We start from the raw sequence: 21089 nt of genomic DNA on the forward strand, positions 1-21089 counted from the left end.
TGTTGATTGTAAGTTTTATTGCATTGTGGTCTGATAGAATGCATGGAATTATTTCAATCTTTTTGTATTTGTTGAGGCTTGTTTTTTGCCCCAGTATATGGTCAGTTTTCAAGAAAGTTTCATGGGGCAAAGAATAGAAAGTATATTCTTTGGTGCTTGGGTGGACTATTCGGTAGATGTCTGTTAGGCCCATTTGATGTATGGTATTGTTTAATTCAGATGTCTCTCTGTTAATTGTTTGTCCTGTTGACCTATCTAATGGAGACAATGGAGTATTGAAGTCCCTACTATTAATGATTTGGGATCAATCTGGGTCTTAAAGTCTTCTAGTATTGTTTTTATGAAGTTGGGTGCACCAGAGTTTGGTGAATATATGTTCATGATTGTAATATCTTCTTGATTCATTTTTCCTTTGATCAAAATGAAGTGGCCCTCTTTGTCTCTTCTGATTAGTTTTAGTTTGAAGTCTATTTTGTCAGATATTAGAATTGCAATGCCTGCTTTTTTCTTAGTACCGTCCACTTGGTATATTTTTTCCATCCTTTCACCTTAAGGTAGTGCCTGTCCTTGAAAGTAAGATACGTTTCTTGCAGACAACAAAAAGATGGCTTTTATTTCTTAATCCATTCAACTAGTCTGTGTCTTTTGACTGGAGAGTTCAGTCATTGATATTTAAAGTTATTAATGAAAGATATGTATTGAATCCTGTCATTTTTATTTCTGTTCACATTCTTGATATAGTTGTGCATTTCCACAGTTATACCTTCATTAAGTTTCTTTCTGTAACCCCTTGGGTATAGTCGTTCCTTTCTTTAGCTCTTTGTATTGCTTCAGGAACTCTGAAGAGTTGGTTTTGTGGACATGAATTCTTTCAGTCTATTTATGTCATGGAAGACTTTTCTTTCCCCTTCAACTGTAATAGACATTTTGGCTGGGTAACATAATCTGGGTTGGCATTTGTGGTCACTTAGAACTGGGAATACTTCGGTCCAGGCTCTTCTGGCTTTCGTAGTTTGCACTGAAAAGTTAGCTGTGATTCTCCTGGGTTTTCCTTTGTATGTGACTTGTTTCTCTTTTGCAGCTTTCAGTGTTCTCTCTTTGTCCTGTATGTTTAGTGTTTTTACTATGATGTGCCATGGAGAGTTTCTTTTCTGGTCCTATCTATTTGGTGTTCTATATGCTCCTTATATTTGTGTGGGCATGTCTTTTTTTAATTTGGGGAAATTTTCTTCTACAGTCCTGTTGAAGATCTGGTCCATATCATTATCCTGAGATTCTTCTCCTTCCTGTATGCCCATGATTCACAAGTTTGGTCTTTTGATGGTGTCACACAATTCCTGCATATTCTATTCTTGTGTTTTCTTAAAATTTTCATAATCTTTGCTTGAGTGGTCTAATTCGTCCACTTTATCTTCCAATCTTGATACTCTGTTTTCCATTTCATTCATCCTATTGGTGAGGCTTTCTCTTGTCGTTTCTAATTGGCTTACTGAGTGTTTCACTTCCTTCTTCATTTCAGCCTGAGTGTTCTTCAATATTTCTAACTCTCTTTCAAGTTCATTCAGAAGTTTATCCCTATCTTCTTTCAGTTCTTTGATTTCTTTAAATTCGTTGAACTCTTTCATCATGTTTATAATTATTCTTTTGAGTTCCATGTCCTGTGTTATCTCTACAGGGTTCTTATTGTACTCCTTTACAGGACTGTTGGTACTTGGTGGTATATTATTTGGGTTTTTCATGTTACTGTTTTTTCAATGTGAGTTTGATATGTGGATTTCTTTTGTAGTTTCTGATTCTTGTGTGAGACTCAAGTCTTCCTTTGTTGAATTTAGGTCTGCTTCTTTTTGTAAACTTTATGTGGCTTTGTGGTTTACTTGTTGGGTGTGAAAAGCTGGTTGGTCTGGGCTTCAGGTTCTCTCTTTTGATTTTATTTTTGAGGGGCCAAATTGCTTTCATCTTCCTGCTCAGCGTTTCCCAGAGAGGCCCAAGTAGGATGAGGATCAGATGCTCTCAGATTTCTCCTAAAGTCTGGATCTCTTCAGGAGAGATGTTGGCCTCAGGAATTTACGGGCTGGGCTGGCCTGGGACCAGGGTCCAGGAAAGATGGCCCCAGGAAGCTGGTGGCTTTGCTGCCCAGGAATGTGAATGGAGGTTGGGGAGGGAACAGCCCCTCAGGGCTCCTGGGGACTACAGGGAGGAATTGGGTTGGTCTGGATGCAAAGGATTGGGAAGCAGTTGGGAGTCTGGGCCAAGAGTTCAGTCCAGAGGTCTGGGGTGCCAACACAATAAATGGGCCAGTGCCCAGGCTAGGAGGAGAGCTACATTGGGTCTTTTTATCATGTCCCAGAGCTTCCTCACATTTTTTTCATTTTTATATATATAGTTTTTATTTTGCCTTCAAATTTATTGTTGACTTTTGCTAAGTGATCCAGTTTCTCTAACTTGTCTTCTGCCGGTTCTTTGTGTTCTATACGATCTGTTTTGTTGTTGAGGGTTTCTTCTAAGGTGTTTTGTTTCTTTTATTGAGATTTTCTTTTCCAGCATCGTTTCAATTGGGGTGTCTTCAGTGCTCTCTCTCTCTCTCTCTCTCTCTCTCTCTCCCCCCCTCCCCTCTCCCCTCTCCCCTCTCTCCGAATTCTCTGGAAGTCTTCCTGGTCTTTGGATTACTGATTTGTGAAGCAGACATAATGCACACCTGGAGTTAGTTTGTTGGTTGAGTTACTGTGAGCTGGAGAGAGCTGACTGATGAAGCTCCTCTCTGCTGATGGAAGAGAAGTTTGGAGTTTTTAGGTAAGCAAATGCTTAAGGATTAAAGAAAGAACTAGGGCAGCTATTAATTACTTCCTAGATTCTGTCCTGGGAGAGGGGTGTGCGTGTGTGTGTGTGCGTGTGTGTGTGTGTGTGTGAACTGACACCACAGCTGGCGGGAGCCATGTCTGTTACTTCCATAGGGCAGCCATTAATTACTTCCTAGATTCTGTCCTGGGAGAGGGGTGTGCGTGTGTGTGCGTGTGTGCGTGTGCGTATGTGCGTGTGTGTGTGAACTGACACCACAGCTGGCGGGAGCCATGTCTGTTACTTCCAGAACTTCAGAGCATTCTGCATTGCTTAAAGGACACATGTTGGCTTTAGCTGGAGAAGCACGTTAATTTTCATGAACTTCTAGCATCTGTCAAAACCAGGAATTCTGAGTACACGAAAACGAATTCTCTATGTCAGACCATTGTCCTGGCTCAGTGTTACTCTTTGCTTTCTTCCCTGTCTCTGTGTGTGTATGTATGTATATGTGTGTGTATATGTATATATGAGTGTATGTATGTGTTTGTATATGTGTGTGTATATGTAGTACATTAAAAGTTAAATTGCTGTTTTAACTTCATTAGTGTAAGTGATGATTTTATTTAAATATATAAAAATAAATGTGTCATAATTCAGAAAATGAACAAAATGCTACTTTGGCTCTGTAGCAAGAACTTGGATTATCAGCATCTCATTGTCAACTGGATAGAGAGGGCATCTTTCCATGAGATCAGATCTGTGACTGCATTTTCATATTTCTGGGATAAAAATGGCTTCTGATAATTTATATTTTAGTATCATGTTAGAGATTTCATTTCATGATCATTTGTTCATTCACATGTATTTTTATTTTTAGCTCTAAGCGAGAGACATGAGACCTCAGCTGAACTGAGGTGGTTTTGAGGTCATCCGATTTCTGGCTAGAAGTGTGCGGTCGCCTCGTCCTGAAACCACTTCACACAGAATGGTAATGGCAAAACCTGAGGGTAGGAGAGGCCTCCCACCCTCCCCAGTGCCTCCCTTTTAAGATGTGGACATCTAACACACTGACATTCGTAATTAGAATTCTTCAGATGTTTTAACAATAGCATTAACATTGTAAATCCATGTGAAAATCAGTCTCTTCATATGGGTCAAAAATCAGTTTTTTGTTTTTTTTTTTAAAGAAACTACTTAAATAGCAACAAAATACATGCCACAAGAAAACCCTGAGCCTTTAGGAGTTCACATACTGAAACAGTTTTTTCCTTAAAAGCCACTAGGGCTTGCTCCCAAACAAAAGGGAATCCAGGCTTAACATTTTAGACTCAGAGGTAACACTCTCGACAGTGCTCTGTTCCTGTGGTAATGTTGATACTGTGTTTGCGTATGCTCTGCTTTTTAAAGCTTAGATTGCCTTTTGAGAATCAGGGTTTTTTTCTTTATTTTATATGCATTAGTCAACTCCGCTTTAATGATATTCGAAGTGTTTAAAATATTTACATACCTTATTTTCAAAGGGTTTTTAAAAATATTGTTGTAAAACCATGGGGACGAGGCGGGTGTCTCTTGATCATTCAGTTTATTCTGATGGACTGAGGCCATTAAGTATTTTGGAAGCAGGCCTTAGGACCGGCCTTGACTTCTGGGCATAGAATAAGGTTCTTTGCTCAAATCCAGAAGTGATACTGAGCCACCAGTTCAGAGAAGGGCTTCTTATGCTCCATATCCTGTACTAGATGTAATAAGATCACTTTCTAAAATAGCATTGCAAATTTACTTCATTTTAGCCTACATTGTGAATTTGCTTATTGCAAAGATGCTGAGAACAATGTTAATCCATCCTAGAGGATGCCACAGAAGGCGTCTTCTAAGTTCCGTTCCGTTCCTTTCTGATCAGTGTCCTGTCTTTTCCATGTTCTTTTGAGACACTTTTGTCACAGTGGTTCTCTGCATCTCTCTGTTTTCTTAGCCCTTAATCTTACATGTTGAGAGTGACGTAAAATTTAGGGAACACATCTGTTTTCTGCATGTATGTGATATTTTGTGAGGACAGAATTGTTCACATGCACCAAGATAAAACTTATCCAAGGAGCTCGGCCCTTGTAGTCACCCCTGAGAGCAGCGTTCTTGTCTGTGTGGTGGCCTGTGCTCCCAGGCCAGCCTTGCTTTACTTTAGATGAAAGCAGTGCTAAGGGAGTTCCTGATCCGTCGCTTTGCATTCTCTTGGAAATGAGAACGCTGAGCTCGTGGTCTTAAGTAGCATGCTTAAGCACATGCGAGAAGGATTGGTCATGAAGTTCATTTTCTGTATTAACAGTGTCTTAAGGACACCATGCAGAGTGGTATATTCCTTTAATCCCAACACTTGAGAGGCTGAAGCAAGAGGGTCGCTTAAGTCCAAGAGTTCAAGACTGACCTGCACAACATAGTGAGACTCTGTCTTGGTGGGGGATGAGATTCTCAAGGAGAAACAATTACTGGTATTACCAATGCCTATACTTGTAGAAATTCTCGTTTCTAGAGGGGCATTGTGGCATATGCTTTCAATCCTAGTCCTCAGGAGGCAGAGACAGACAGATCTCTGTGAGTTTAAGGCCAGCCTGGTCTACATAGTGAGGTCCAGACCAGCTGGGGCTATTAGGGAGACCCTGTCTAAAACAAAGCAACAACAAAATTAAAAAAGAAAAGAAAAAGAATGAATGCCATTTTAAAGACTCATTAAGGTGAAATGTTTTGACCTAGTAGATATTGAATAAATGGGTGGTACGTGTGATTATAGTTGCATATTGATTTTGCTATGTGTAAAGTATCTTTTCTTAAAGTTTAAGGGCTAATGTCAGATGAGAAAAGCATCAATGTTGAATGTTTTGAAATTTTTAAACATAAATACCTTTCTGAGAAAGTCTTTTTTTTTCTTGTTTAATTTATTTTCCCTTTTTTGTTTTTTAGGTTTGCAAATTTTTTTGGTGATGACATGTTCAGAATCTTGGATCCCTAAGTTGAATATTGGAAATAATGTTGTTTTCATATTTAAATGTCTTGGTAGGTGAATTAGTATATTTAATAAAAGTCTATAAAAGAACTCCATGCTTCCAAGTCGGCAGGCCTGTCATGAGATGGTCCCCTGTGTCATTGCTGTACTGGGACATTTACCCCATGAAGATTTGGGGTGTCCTTGTGGGCACATTGTCCTGGACGTTTGTGTGATTCCTCCCATGTGGATTTAGTTACCTCGTTTTGTTTTACTCTGAGAAGAGAAGAAAAAACATCTAGTGACAATCTTAAATGCAGTAATTACAAAATTTCTCCCTGGAAATTGTCTCAGAAAGGTCTGAATTAGAATACGAAAATTTTACCCAAATGTACTCGTGACAAAATGCTGCCGGTCTTTAGAATTAGACATCGTGAAGTAGGTGTGGGTCATAGGTGCTAACATTGGAGGATGGGCTGTTGACATCCACCCCCTTCCTCTCTCTCCTTCTTACCAGGTAGATGAGTCAATGAGAAGGGTTTGGCAGTGCAAGTGAAGAGAAGGAAAGATGGACTGTCTCAGAAAGATTAGTTCCCCTAATAACGGAAGTAGACTCCTTTCTGTGTTCTGAACCCGGCTGCCAACTGTGCTGTGCTCTCACACAGACCCAGAATGTGGGCTCAGCCACGACAGGACAGATAGAAGTGAGGTGCTAGGCAGAGTAGCCGTCCTTGAGTGACTGTGGTCATTACTGGTGGTTGGATGTCCTTTGCCAGCCACCTGTCCTGATGGGATTAAGAGACATGATGAACCTTCTGGGACATAGCTACTTGGACGATCCGACGTGACTGCTTCCCGACTCTTTTGACCCAAGCTGGGGAATAGTGATTGTGAAGACCACACTCAGAACAATGTGGAGTTAGATCAGACGGAAGGATGAAGGGGATCAGCAAACCATAGAGACTGAAAAGCAGCCAGGAGAGTGTTTGTGGGCAAGTGGACTGTGAGCTGCCCACCGTCCCTGTGCACGTGCAGCAGGTCTCAGAGTTCCCTTGAAGGCTGGCCAAAGGGGAGGACTGTTCTGTTCCCCGGGCCCCTCTTTTCTTTTTGTGTTTTTTTGTTTTTAACAGGAGCAATTGGCTGATAAGTATTTAATAGAAAACATTAGATAGATTTTTAAACAACTACTACATTTTAATTAAGCATGTGTTGCCTATTAAACCACTCTGATGACAGCGGACTTTTCTCTCCTGTGCTACCTCTCTCAGAAGTTTCTAGCCAGTTCTAGGCACAAAATTGACTAGGTCTAGGTATCTGATATACCCAGAAGGAATTAGCCAGACAGGAAAAAACTTGCCCCTCCCCAGAATAAATCTTTTAAAAACCTTAGATTCTGAAAACTGTGAGTACAAATGAAAGAGACACAAGGGAAACAGAAGAGTGACAGTACAAAGTGGGGTGCACTGGGGACTGAACCTCACAGTGGACCTAAAGTGGGGTGCACTGGGGACTGAACCTCACAGTGGACCTAAAGTGGGGTGCACTGGGGATTGAACCTCACAGAGTGGACCTAAAGTGGGGTGCACTGGGGATTGAACCTCACAGAGTAGACCTAAAGTGCGCTAAGGGAAGTGAGCACATCCTTGGCGATGAAAATGTCTTGGACAGAAGACATCCTGGTGCTTTTGTGGGTAGCTTGCCACAATATTTTGAGTAATGATGTCAATATTTGAAAATACTGATGCATTTCCTAATGGTGAGTTTGAATTCTGGTGTGTTCTAAATGTGTTTGTGGCTCAGTGGTTAACTTAATTTCAAGTAAATACCTGCATTGTTACAGAAGCTATTACCAGTAGAGTTCCCTTGTCCCCCTTTAGAGAAATGAGGTGCTGAACAGAGTCAGTGTCTGGCTGCTTCCTAGAAACTTGTGAATCAAGCTTGAAAAATCATGCTTGAAATCTGCCTGCACATTTTGTTTCAGTTGCAGTTGTACTGATTAGAGCAGTGTGTGTCTTCTGAGAAATGTGTCCTTCCCTAGGTCACCGCACTTGACGTCCTAGTCCATTGCATTCCCAAAGAGAATCAGGTCTGTGTGAGTTAGGTACACTGAAACAGAGGGACTCTGAGAACAATGGCCTGTTTGTTGTATTGTGGAAACTGTACAGAAACTCCACATGGACATCGTCGAAAGCCAGTGCTCCTGCACCAGCAGGACAGCGCAGGCATCTTTGTGCAGTGCCTGCACCAGAAGGAACCTTAGCTTGTGGTGGTCTGGCTCTGTGGATCCCCTTCGTTGAACTTACGCCTTCACTGCGACTTTCTTCTCCCTCCACCAGTGGTAACTTGCTCCAAGGGATGGGACCTCCGGCCTCAAGGGGCACCCACTGGCTCTTCACACAGACTGCAGCCACAGGCTGGGCGCCTATTAGATGAAAGGACCAGACTCTGCAAAGGCCACTCCCAAAGACAAGGGGAGAAGTGGAGCCTGAGGTCAGGCACTTGCTGCTTCCTGTTGATGGAGGCGGAGTTTTTCTTTTTCTTCAAAAGTTGAATATTACCATCTTTCTAAAGTGAGCATACCTTTTCCGCCCTAAAATTTCCAATTATTACGAAGGTTTTCTCCTTAAGTGTGACCTTTCATTATGTCAGGATATTAAATTCTTGGTGTAAAATATGTTCTTAAGTTATATAATAATGACTAGAAATTTTAGGATTCTGTTGTGACTTTTAAATTTGAAGTACATTTTCAGGAAAACTCCAGATTTCCAGTTAACTCATTTTGTTCCTTGTGGACTGTCTGGGTAGGAGGCTCCCTCAGTCCGTGTTTTGATTGCATGGACGGTTTTGATGTGTCCTCTAAGGAGCTGAATTCCTCAGAACGTCTGAACAGCACGCCTCTTCTGTGGAGACTCGGGTCACCTTGTTCTGTCATGCGGGATTCCGTGCGTGTGACAGCTTCCCTCTGAAGGTGAATTCAAGCAGTTTGAAGAAGCACTGCCAGGGGGACTAAGTAAATAGAAGAGCCTCCACGGGTGACAATTCAGTGAAGCATCCTGGGGCTCTTGATGGAGTGAGTCTGACTCTCATGTGCGTTTGGATGTATAGACACGAGACAACCTCATATGATGTATGGTTAATGTCAGCAAAATGTGGCTGGCCTGTGCAGGGCATTTCTGTATCGTGTATGGTTGATACCCCATGGGGGAAGGGATCCTGGATCAGTCAGCCTTACTGTAAGTTAGGTATCATTTACCTGGGATTTGAAGGTGTTTTTGTGTCTCCTTTGAGAGTATGGTATTTTGGACTTATGGTTTCATATCCCTAGAGACAGTGTGCTGATCACGTGTGGAGAAAATGAAAGCACTGAGCCCATGGGGTTCTAGAACCTGAGAGACCCCTGCCATGTCTTCCCTGATCATCCTTCCCAGGTAATCTCATCACACTTCCTTTCCAGCAGGTCCGCACAGTACTATTTGACCCTTTCATCCTAAGTCAAGATGGAAGTACCACACAGTCAGCTTGCCGCCGGCTGCGAACAGGCGGGTCCCCTCACCATGCTGTGCGCATCCCCTGCTACCTCCTGCCTCCGTCTTCCTTCCTGCCCAGAAGCCAACACAGTTCTAGACTTGGAGCCTTGGTTGTCTGAGCCCTGCCTCTGTGACACTCACAGCACTGTAGTCTGAAAGTGGTCTTTTAGGGTGCTAGCCACTGTTGTGGTTTCCATGGAAACTTCAACTGGCCATGGTTTCCTGAGGCCAGGAGGATCCCAGCATGCCTCAGGCAGTGGGAAGACCCGGAGCTGACTTATGAGCATGGAAGCCTGCTAGGGCCTGAAGGTAGCTGGGAGACTGTGTTTTCCATTGGTGGGTAGAAAAAGAAATCATGAATCCATATGGACCCTATGCTGACTTTGGTGGTGTGTACAACAGTCATGTAACCTTTTCAAAACTGACATTAAGGTTTTAAGTTTTTTTACATAGACTTTTCAGAAATGATTCAAATGTGTTTTGTGTGAAAGAGTATACTGTGCATAATAACTTTCTTATGCTTCTGCTAATAAAAATTAACTGGTCCAGTTATTTAAAACCTGACACTTTACAGTTATCTTGGAGAAGAGCTAAAGCATAATTGCTTACTTTTCCTGTACTCTTGAGAGCGTGAGTGAGTGTGCATGTGCACCTGTTTTGTTTGCAGCTGTTGCGTGTGTGTTTTCCATGTGTAAAAATGTGATCAGGTCCCTGTGTTTTCTCCAGGAAGAGCCTCTGAGCTCTTTGTAATTACTAAGTGCTAGGGACACCGAAAATGCATCTTAACTTTTCTGGATAGGTAGCACACTTTGTCCAAGTAAAGTACTTTTATACTCAATAGGCAGTGTTAGTAAGTCAGGCTGGATGGGATGTGTAGTTGAAACAGAGAGGAAAGACCCCATCTGGGATGAATAGTAGTGTGGGCAGTCTATACTGCATTCTGTAGGCCTGAACCCAGTCAGTGGGCTTCACAAGCACCAGAAGCACAGGTTAAAACTCACTTTCAATTATAAGATGATCTTTCAAGATTTTAATCCGGGGGATAGAGAGATGGCTTAGCAGTTAAGAGCACCGGCTGCTCTTACAGAGGACTAGAGTTCAGTCCCCGGCACTAACGTGATGGCTAACAACCTTACTTAATCCGGTTTCAGGTGTTGCATCACATCAGTGTACTTGCATGCAGGCAAGGCATTCATACGCATAAAAAATTAATTTTTTAGAAAAGATTCTAATCTGCTCACAGCTGTCAGTACCAGCACTCAGAAGACTAGTTAAAGGCCTGTCTGGGCTACATGGTGAATTCTAGGCCAACAGTTCTCAAAAAATAAAAACAAAATGTATGTTCTTCTCTCCTGTTTCATAAAATTAAAAGTTTATGCTCTTGAGTTTTCTAAAGATACTATATATTTTTTTGAGATGGTCTCACTATGCAGCCCTGGCTGGCCTGGAACTCAGTATGTAGACCAGGCTGGCCTCTGCCTCCCCAGTGCTGGGATTAAAGTGGTGCACTACCAAGCCCAGCTTCTAAAGATGCTTTAAATTTTTCTCATTGGTCTGTGAAGTCAAAAGCATGAAATCTGCCATGTCCTAGGATTGTATGATGGATGTTGGCCTGTTGCCTCAGTTCTTCCTGAAGGACCGTCTGATTCTGCTTATCCCGTGCTTGTGGGTCCCTAATCAGGGTGTCTCAGGACATTCAGGGAAATTTTTATTAATACCTCAGCATTGCTGTATAATGGGAGTCATTATTTTAAAATTTTGAGACAATAACAGTTAAGAGCTAGTGTCATCCTGTTTGAGCTCATACTTGGCCAAGAACTTTCTGGAGATCTCTCAAATTACCAAAAGCTATATGAAAAATTCAACTGAAAATTCAGGTAATGCAGATCCATTACAACACAGCATTTCAGGAAATCATACTACCTTGTGGATTATTAATACTGAGTGAGAATGTGTACGTATATGTATGTGCACGTGCACATACATGCATTCTACAGCCGTATGTGGCAGTTGGGACAACTTTTAGGAGTCAGTTTTCTCCCTCATTGGTTTCAGGAATTGGACTTGAGGTTGTCAGATTTGTGTGGCAAGTGCTTTTACCCCACTGAGCCATCTTGCTGGCCCTGATTTTTTATTTAAACTGCAAAATATTCGTCCCTGATAACAATAAAGTATATGCCAAAAACTGACCAAAAATGATGTGCTTATTTCTCCTTACCTGTAGTACCAGATATAAGGTTCACTTTGTGTGCCGTCGTCTTGTTTAGCTGGACTACTCATTAATTAGCTCCAAGGAATTGGGCCAAAACGCACTGCAGGAGGCACTAATGCGTCCGTGATGGTTTTTTTGAGCTGCGAAGTCATCTTCGTCGCCCTAGTGTAATGGCCGACTACTCATTAATTAGCTCCAAGGAATTGGGCCAAAACGCATTGCAGGAGGCACTAATGCGTCCATGATGGTTTTTTTGAGCTGCGAAGTCATCTTCGTCGCCCTAGTGTAATGGCATTTTTTGGAAAAAATTTAAGGAGAATAGTGCCGACTTACGGGGCAGCCGCTGTGCTAAGTGTTTTATGTGTAGTGTGTCCAGGAGGCGGGCACTTCTTCAGCGGGTTCTTTTCTTTAGATTTATTTTTGTTTTTTTCTTAACGTGTGTGCCCTCAGAGATCACAGAGGTATCAGTTCCCCAGGAGCTGGAGGTACAGGCAGTTGTGAGCTGTCTAGTGTGGGTGTTGGGAACTGAACTGGGGTTGTCTGCAAGAGCAGCCAGTGTTCTCCATAACTGCTAAGCCATCTCCCCAGAACCCAGTGGGTTCTTGTCACCAAGACATTCAGAGGAGTCTCCGGGATCTCTGCTCTGGTGTGCGGTGCTCAGAATTTCTCCCGTGACCTCTGGAACTGTGCAGAGTTCTTACTGGACTGCTCATCAGGGAAGCCTACCAAAACTTAGCATTTTCCTTAAAGATTTTTTTTTTTTCTTAGAAGACATTGAATTATTAAGCCCTTGGCTCTGATTAGTTAGGCAGACATTTGCTTCCTGTACTCAGTGGGACCTAAAAGCAAGAATTAAATTAGTCAAAGAGTGAATGTGACTGGAGGAGTCTTTTGGACTGTGTAGTGTTCAGCCTCTGTCCTGTCTTGTGGCTCCATGACCATCACCATGGACTTTTGGAACTTCATAGAAGATCTTGTTATTAAAATTTTGGATTTTTTTGATGTTCCCAATTTTGTTCTTCCCAATCTTAGGCAAGATTAATAATGCCTACTGAAATAATTTTATTTAAAATATGACATCCAGAAACTGGTAGATTTATGTTCACAGGTTTCTGACTGGGTCCCCGATGGCAGTCTCAAACAAGAGGCTTTGCAATTTACATTTGTGGTCAAGTGACATCTCAGACTTACCTCAGAAATTGTTTTTTTTTTTTTTTTTTTTTTTTTTTTTTTTTTTTTTCTTTTTTTTGTATTTTTGAGGCAGGGTCTTCTTGTAGCTCCAGCTGGCCTGGAACTTGCTATGTAGACCAGGCTGGCCTCAAACTCACCGAGATCCACCTGCCTCTGCCTCCTGAGTGCTGGGATTAAAGTCATGCGCCACCACACTGGCTGAGGTTTTCTTCATTTGGGTTTTCTGTGGTCTCTGTAGACCTGGTGTTCACTTCAGAAACCTAGACACTGGCTGAGGTTTTCTTCAGTTTGGGTTTTCTGTGGTCTCTGTAGACCTGGTGTTCACTTCAGAAACCTAGATCACAGACTTCCTTATTGTGTAGTTGTGCAATTGAAAAGGTCCTATTTGTGGAACCTTCTTGAATATACTAAAATATTCAAGTCCTTATTGGATGGTTTTCATACCTGAGAGAAATGGATGGTTAATAAGTACTAGGCAAATGTGGGCCTGTGTGCAGCTTGGTGCTCAGCCCTGTCCCCAGTTCCCATTTGGCCCTATTCAGCAGATCTCTGGCTAAGAAGCAGTTGAATTTCTTGATTTTACCAGGATGGAGACAGGTGTTGGAGCATGGCTGTGCCTGAATACCAGTGTAAGCAAAGTGTTTTAGCATCTCTTCAGGAAACCATTATAGCAAATTGTAGTCCCCCTCCCCTCAATTTTAATTTTTAAGTTTATCTTTTTTTTTTTTTTTGGTGCTTTTGAGATGGTCTCCCTGTAGTCCCAGCTGGCCTGGATTTCTCTGTGTAGACAGGCTGAACTCACAGAGATCCGCCTGCCTCTGCCAAGTGCTGGGATTAAAGCCGTGCGCCACCACGCCCAGCTAAATTTATCTTTTTAATTGAGATTAGGATTAATTCAGTATGAAAATACGCCCCCAGTAGTTGATCTAAAAGTCCATGTAGGAATTTTTACAAAGTTACAAACAATAACTGTAACAGGTTACTCTTAAAATCTGGAAAAATTTAACCTGATCTTTTGGGCTTGAGTGGTGAAGAAGCCTGTTCTATAAAGACCCTTTCTCAAGAGGCCTTTCTTTCCTGTCTCCTGTCTGGAGGCAGCTGAGGACCACCTCGTGAGTGTGAGTTCAGAGGACCAGTAGGAGAGGGAGGAAGGGCAGGACACAGGAATGGTGGACTGCCTGGGGCACAGGCAGTATCAGTTCCTGGTGTCTTGAGCTGCCCTGTGTGCATGTGGACATCTGCTCATCATCTTCCTCTTGCCTGATGGAAAGGAGGGCTCTTAGATCGCACTGATGCGGGCGGGCACCCCGGTGCTCAGGCAGCACTTTGTAAGTGTGCAGGCTCTCAGCCATCCTGCAGGTGATTAAAGACTGTGCCTTGCCAGCTGGGAGTTCTCACTTTCCACCATGTTTCCCTCCACCCTTAGCTGTTTGCAGGTCCACACTGAAAGCATTCTTTCAGAAAGCTGTGGACTGCATTTGCATGTTTTAAGTCTGTCCGTTCTTGGCAGCATATTGATGATGCTTCCTGGGTCCCAGACACTGTCCTGGACTCTTAGGAAACGCATGTATAGGGTTTGTGTTTAAGAAAGGGTGGCCTGCCCTTGACCACTGGTAACAAAATTACAGAAAGCAAAACCATGACTGAGGTCTGTATGCTTAGTATGCTAGGAGGAAATGCAGGCTCAAATTGGGTGTTAGCTAGGATGTCGGGGTAGATGTCCCGAGGGAAGTTTGGTTTGAGAAAGGTGATGTTGTATAAGTTGGAAGTGACCAACAGGTTTGTCTTCAGGAAGAGAAGCAGCTCTGCTGTGCTGTCTCCAGGAAGTCTGTCCTTCCAGCCACTCCATGGCCCCTACTAGATAAGTGTGTCAGCTGTTGCAACCTGGCATTCCTTCACACTTGCTCACCTGATTGTCCCTAAAGCCCAGCTCAGGCGTCAGCTCTGTGGCATTGAGAGGTTGTGACACCTAAAATCAAAGGCTCTACCAAAGGGGAGCCATGTTCCATGTTCCTAAGGGGTCTACAGTGCAGACTCAGATCAAGCAGGCAAGTGTGAGGGGGCAGGCCTGAGCACAGTGAGAGTGAGACCCACACAGACGTAGTTCAGAAAAGCTTCCTGTGGGAGTTCACACTAGACAGGGCCAAGATTCCTGTCATTGTGATGGAATGCCCAACAACAAAAACATGAGGGAATAGGCTTTCGTATTGGCTCCTGGTTTGGGGAGACGCAGTCCATCATGTCAGGGAAGGTGTGGTAAGGGGACGCAGCTGCTGCTTAGTGTGACTCCAACCAGGAAGCAGACAGCTAGGGCAGCCCAGGGCTGGTCCTGACCTGTAAGCCTTACCCCTGTGGTCCTTCATCTGCCAGCTAAATTGCATGTCCAAAAGGTTCTACAACCTTCAAAGCAGGCTCCTAGCTGGGGACCAACGTTTGAAACACAAGAACCTGTGGGGACAGTCCACATCCAAACTATAATGCCCCTACCATTGGAAGCTAAGTAGTTTATAGATCACCGGATTCATGTTCCTTCCAGCTTTTCTCTCCTACAAACTCGGTTTCAGTAACCTCTCTTCTGTATAATACCAACACTTACTCAGTTATACCTTGGTATAAATTATGGACACTTCAAAGGCTGAGATGCCCTTATACTAGACTTCGGTGCTTTGAGCTGCTCTGCTGAGTGGAGTTTCAGTAACCTCTCTTCTGTATAATACCAACACTTAGTTATACCTTGGTATAAATTATGGACACTTCAAAGGCTGGGATGCCAGCATCTGAGATGCCCTTATACTAGACTTCGGTGCTTTGAGCTGCTCTGCTGAGTGGTGCAGACATGTGCTTTCTAGAACATTTAAGCTTTCCAGCTGCTCCCTTTGGATTTGCGTGGCACCATTGTGGGGTGGGTCAGCAGGATAGAGGTTGATGTCTAGTGTGAGCAAAGGACCCTCCTGCCCCTAACTTCTCAGTGTGCGTGCCACCTCCCCCAGCACTTGGCCTGCTCATAAAGCTGGTTCACTACCAGGTTTCGGAGCACTAATTCCAAGGCCATCATGCTTTCAGAGTATGAAATTAGTGTGAGTTGTAGCCAAACAACTTTCTAGCTTCTTTCTGTGAAACTGCTTTGGTGCCCAATTTTCCTAGTCTAGGAGATCAAAGAGAAGACTTTTCTGGAGAAGTTGAAGGTCCATAGCAGGGGTTTGATGCATCCTTCTGTCTAGTCTTCAGGTTCAGTATAAATGGTACTCCATTGTCCCTGTCTCCAGGAAAGCCCCTGTTCAGTGTGACCTAACTGGACTTGTGCACTTACAGTTGCCCAGTGCTGATTGTCTTCTCGTGCCGTCCTCCTAGCCACTTTTCATCATAAGACTTCTGAATGTTTTCTAGGTGATGCAATCAGACAGTAAACGTGAGTGGAGCCCAAAGACTTAGGCCCCTGCCCGACAGCACAGAAGGCTTGGCTTCTGTTGAAGGCATTGGTTCTATTTTCCATCATAATGATCGATACTTAGGCCAGATGTGGTGATGCACACCTTTTAATTCCAGCACTTGGGAGGCAGAGGCAGGCCTGTCTCAGAGTTTGAGTAGCCTGGGCTACATAGTGAGACCTGTCTCAAGCAAAAAACAAAACAACAAAGAAAACCCTCAAACATGGTTGCTGCACTATCTCTTCCCTCCTGGTCTCGGACCCTTTGCCCATTTTTTTGGAGAACATGCCACCGCAGGCCTCAAGGCTTTCATCCTTTCATTAGACATTTTTGCTGAGAGGTGCTCAGAGTTCTCTGGAGCAGTATCTGTCAGTATTTCCCAAATTTGTCCCCTCCACTAAAATATAAACCCAGAGAGGGCAGAGTCTTGGTTTTGCTCATGACTGCTCCTAGAGCGATCCCTGTCCTGTTAGAAACTCAGGAAGTGTCTGTTGTGAATGAGTAACTGAGACCTTTCTACCCAGGGAGTTGTGAGGAAGCTTGGAGATGCTAGAATCTGGATTTATCCAGGTGTGGTGGCACAGGCCTTTAATCCCAGTACTCTGGAGCCATAGGCAGGCAGAGCTCTGGGAGTTAAGGACAACCTGGTGTATATATCAAATTCCAGGGCAGCCAGGGCTGTATAATGAGACTCTATCTCAAAAATAATCTGGAGCAGAAACTACTTCAGGGGAGCTGTCCCCAGAGTGGGGTCTCCAACCCCCTACCCAGCAGCACCAGTGCCTGCTCCACCCTTGACTTGGGATCATTTAAAAGCATTTCCCAGGCAGTTACTTTTCTGTTGCTGTGACAAAATACTATGACCAGGACAACTTTTAGAAGGATGAGTTTATTTTGACTTAACGGTTCCAGAGGGATTAGAGTCTTATGGTGGGTGTGGCAGCAAGTCGAAAATAGGGCACCAGGAACAGGAACTGAGAGCTCACATCTGGAACTACAAACATGAAGCAGAAAGGGACTGGAAGTGGGAAATGGAGAACTGGAAGTCATCTCCCGACCCCCGACGTACTTCCTCCAGCACTGTTACCCCAAAGATTCCATGACCTCCCCAAACAATGCCACTGACTGGGGACCAGCTGTTCACATATCTGAAGCTGTGAATGTCATTTGTTCATTCCAGCCACCACAGTGAATTAATGGAGTTAGCAGGTAACTCACTGGGCAGCAGCCACAGTGCTCGAGGCCAGGGTTGGAAGGTTCCTTGGCAGACTTGCCAAGCTGACCATTCCCCTTGCTCCTGACCTTGGTGGACAGCCGTCCTCCTGCCCTCCTGGGCTAAGCACAGAAATGTGAAAGTGGGAATCTGTGTTCACTGGGGTTGGAGAACAGACATAGGTCTGTTCCTGGAAGGCAGTGGGCTATGGTGGTGTGGCCATGGTGTGTGGCAGAGAACAAGAGTGAGGCTAGCAGTGCCTCAGGGAAAGGCGGCCTCTGTACCATCCTTTCCCTCTAGACCATATTAATAAAATTCTGAAGACCCCTTTTTAGTTACTAAGTTAGACTTCGTTCAGAATCTAATATTTTAAAGTATTATCTATGGGGAATTTTCCAGAAAGTTACAAGATCCAGAAACTACTGAAAACCAGCATGTAACATGCCACATGGGTTTGTGATATGGATTGCAGTGTAAAAGCGCTTGCCGCCAAGTTCTATACCTAGTACCCACATGGTGGAAAGAGGACCAACTCCTGCAGATTGTCCTTTGACTGCTGCACGTGCACCATGGTCCATGCTTACCTACACACAGTGGAATGTGTAAAAACACAGACTGCTTTTCCCCAGTCCCTAATCGTATTCAAAAGACAGAAAAACAAGAAGTCCATCTCTCTAAGAATGTAACTAAAATTTTAAGGGAACAGATTCCTAAGGCTTCCCACACAAGTAACACACAAATTCTACAGTAGCAGTAGTAAGTACTTCAAGTGCTCTGAAAGGAAGCCTTTGAACTTTACTCTGAGGAATGAGTGCTTCATTAAAAGCAGAAGCATCTTGCAAGCATACATGAACACTCTACCTGTCCTAGTTAGTTTTGTCAACTTGATAACACCCTAGAGTCCTGAGGAGCGAATCTCAGTGAAGGGGTTGCCCAGATCAGATTGTCCTGTGGTTGTGTCTGCGAGAGATCGTCAGTTGTTCGCTGATGTAGGAGGGTCCAGTTCTCTGTGGGCGGCACTATTCCTTGCACAGGTGGTCTTGGGTTTAAGGAAGCTATCTAAATATGGGCCCGAGAGCAAGCCATCAAGCAGCATTCCTCCGAGCTTTCTGCTTCTAGTTCCTCCTTGTCCTGACTCCTCAGTGATGGACTGTAAACTGAAATGAATCTTTTCCTACCATAAGTTGATTTTGCTTAGAGTGTTTTATCCCAGTAACAGAAAGGAAAATAAAAAGCAGCCCAGACCCATGGAGTCAGTTTTCCTGTGAAGTTCTTGTGAAACAGAACTGTCTCAACCATGAAATATCCAAATTCTACAGCGTGCTTTCTGATGGAATATTCTGGGAATGAGAAGTCTACATGGCATCAAGAAAAGCCAGAGACTGGTAAACACAGGACCTCAAGTTCCTTCTACCCACGGGCACCTCATGCCAGCTCTGAGAAGCAGTGCTCCAAACCTCCAGCTCAGCTCTTCAGCTGTGTGTGCATGCATACATGTGTTCACATGGGCTTGTTCAGTTGCAAGTTCCTGTTCTGTGTTCTGGAGCGAGGCCCAGGGTTCCTCCGTGTAGTTAGCTTGCAGGAGAGCCTGCATTGACAGTCTGAGCTGCACACAGACTAGCAAGATGGATTTCCTAAGAGCTTCGGCATGTGGTGTTTTCCTGTCACCTTTAACTTACCTGGGATTCTGGTACTGTTGTGACCTACTTCATACACGAACGAAATGGGCTCAGGGAAGGAGAAGGCAGGGGTTGTGCTAGAACCAGAGTTGCACCTCCTGTTGGGGTAGTTGCATTGTTCCAATTTTGAGTTGGTTGTATCATTAGGGAAGGGTGAAGTTATGACAGTTTTGGAAATCCAATAGGGGAATTACACAAATGCTTTTATTGTTGGAATTATGTCTAAGGCCTTGGGAGTGAGGGCTAGTGGGTTGTGGGCTCTCAAATTGTGTTTGCAAGTTCCTAGACTTGCTATTTATAGACAACGGGAAGATGGAGACAGCACATGGCAGGTGTCCTGCTGCTGAGTAGTTGACTTGGGCACATCTGGCTTAACTTAACCACAGGCACCTTGCACCTTTTAGATGGACCCCAAACCCAAGAACTCAGTGGCAGTAATTGATGGAGCACTGTGAGATGCACAGAGAACTTGAAAGTCCTAGGCAGGTGAGCTCTCTACCTCTCGGACTCTGCCAGCTGGAAACCACCAGCTATGTTTGGTTGACATTTAATTCAGTCTTGTTGCATGTTCTTCATCTGGTAGATGCTGAGAAATAGCTAAGTCTAGAAAGCAGATGGGCATGGAGTTGCATGCCTGTGGTCTCAGTATTTGGGCAAGATGCCAGGTTTAAAGCCAGCCTGGGCTACATAGCAAGTTCAAGGCCAGAGCTACAAGTTCAAGGCCTTGGATTCAGTCCTCAGTACCAAAACAAGGCCACAGACAGCTGAGAGTTCCAGCGTGGAATCAGGTGTGGCCCCTGCACCATGCTGGTGACAGGAGGCCCAGCCGGCCAGGGTGATGGGATACAAAGCACACAGACTGTCCTTTGACCTGTGACTTCCAGTTACTTTCTCCAGGTGAAGGCTGTATGATTAGGAGCATCAGTGCATTGGTCTACCTAGGCCAGATCGCCTCTCTCAGGCATTGGGTATCCAGTGGCAGCCCAAAGACTGGTATTTTATTTAATTCAGATACAAGAATGCCTTCAGCTCACAGCACTCTAAATTGTGCCTCATCAGAAGCAGAACTCATATTAACTGCAAAACCTGTGGAAATTGATGGAAACTCTGACGGACAGTGTTAATTTGTCAACTTGACAGAATTTAGAATCACCTGGGAAATGGGCCTCAGGGCAAGCCTGTGGGAGGATTATTTTGATTCTGTTAGTTGATGTGGGGAGACCCATCTTAATTATGGTTGAGCCCATTTCCTGGGCAGGGAATCCCAGAATGTATAAAATGGAAGAAGTGCACAGAGCATGTGTTCTTTCCTCTGCTGCTTGACTGTGAACGCAACATGGCAGCTCCCTGAAGCTCCTGCCGCTGTAACTCCACGCCATCAACCAGAGGAAGCCCTTTCACCTGTAGGTTGCCGTTGTCAGAGTATTTTATTACAGCAACAGGAAAAGGATCTAAAACACGAGCAAATGGCAGAGTCTCTCCACGCAGACATACCTTCTGTCACTGTTCGAAACTGTCGTGAACATATTTTAACAAGCTGAGATTGCATTTGTTTTGTTACTTACAATTGAGATTATTAACCCACTCTTCCCTGTAAGACTATGACAGTGACGGCTTATGAAGTTTGAAATAGCACTGAAGTATATTTTCTTGCTAGTTGATATTTCATCAGGTGGATTTGTTAATTCCATCAGATGGATGTGTTAAGAGTTTACCCAGTTTGTGGGTGCTTACCTAATAAGTTACATTGCCAAGAAGACTCCGCATACTGCATCTTTATATGTACCTCTGCCTAGTGCCTTAGCGTGAATGGCAAGTGGCATTACCAATGCAAAAGATATTTTTATAGCGAATACCTTTACCTGCCAAGAATCTCACGAGTTTTTTTTTTTTTTTAAATAGTTATAGACTTTGTTTACTGAGATTGAACCTGGGACTTCCTGCACGGTAGTCAAGTGCACTACTGTGGAAACATGGCCCCACTTGCAAAAGATATATTTAAAATACTATTTTTGAAACAGGGTCTTGAGTTCAGGCTGGCCTTGGGCTCACTATATAGCCTAGGCTGACCTTGAACTCTTGACCCA

General features: G+C 43.8%; 1 protein-coding gene across 2 annotated transcripts in view; it reads left to right on the forward strand.

Moving 5' to 3' along the window:
• The window catches only part of Xkr6 (XK related 6), a 259903-nt gene that overhangs the window by 78630 nt on the left and 160184 nt on the right, over positions 1-21089 (forward strand). The window contains exons 2-3 of one of the 2 annotated variants that reach the window (XR_003848716.1): positions 3656-3766; positions 5731-10537. The exons of the other annotated variant lie outside the window; for it this stretch is intronic. The gene's annotated coding sequence lies outside the window, so the exon portion shown is untranslated. Of the gene's footprint in view, positions 1-3655; positions 3767-5730; positions 10538-21089 lie in introns of those variants that run through there. 2 annotated transcript variants of the gene reach the window in all.

This window comes from Nannospalax galili, unplaced genomic scaffold (assembly GCF_000622305.1).
Source record: "Nannospalax galili isolate Female #2095 unplaced genomic scaffold, S.galili_v1.0 scaffold612, whole genome shotgun sequence".
NCBI classification, from domain to species: Eukaryota; Metazoa; Chordata; class Mammalia; order Rodentia; family Spalacidae; genus Nannospalax; species Nannospalax galili.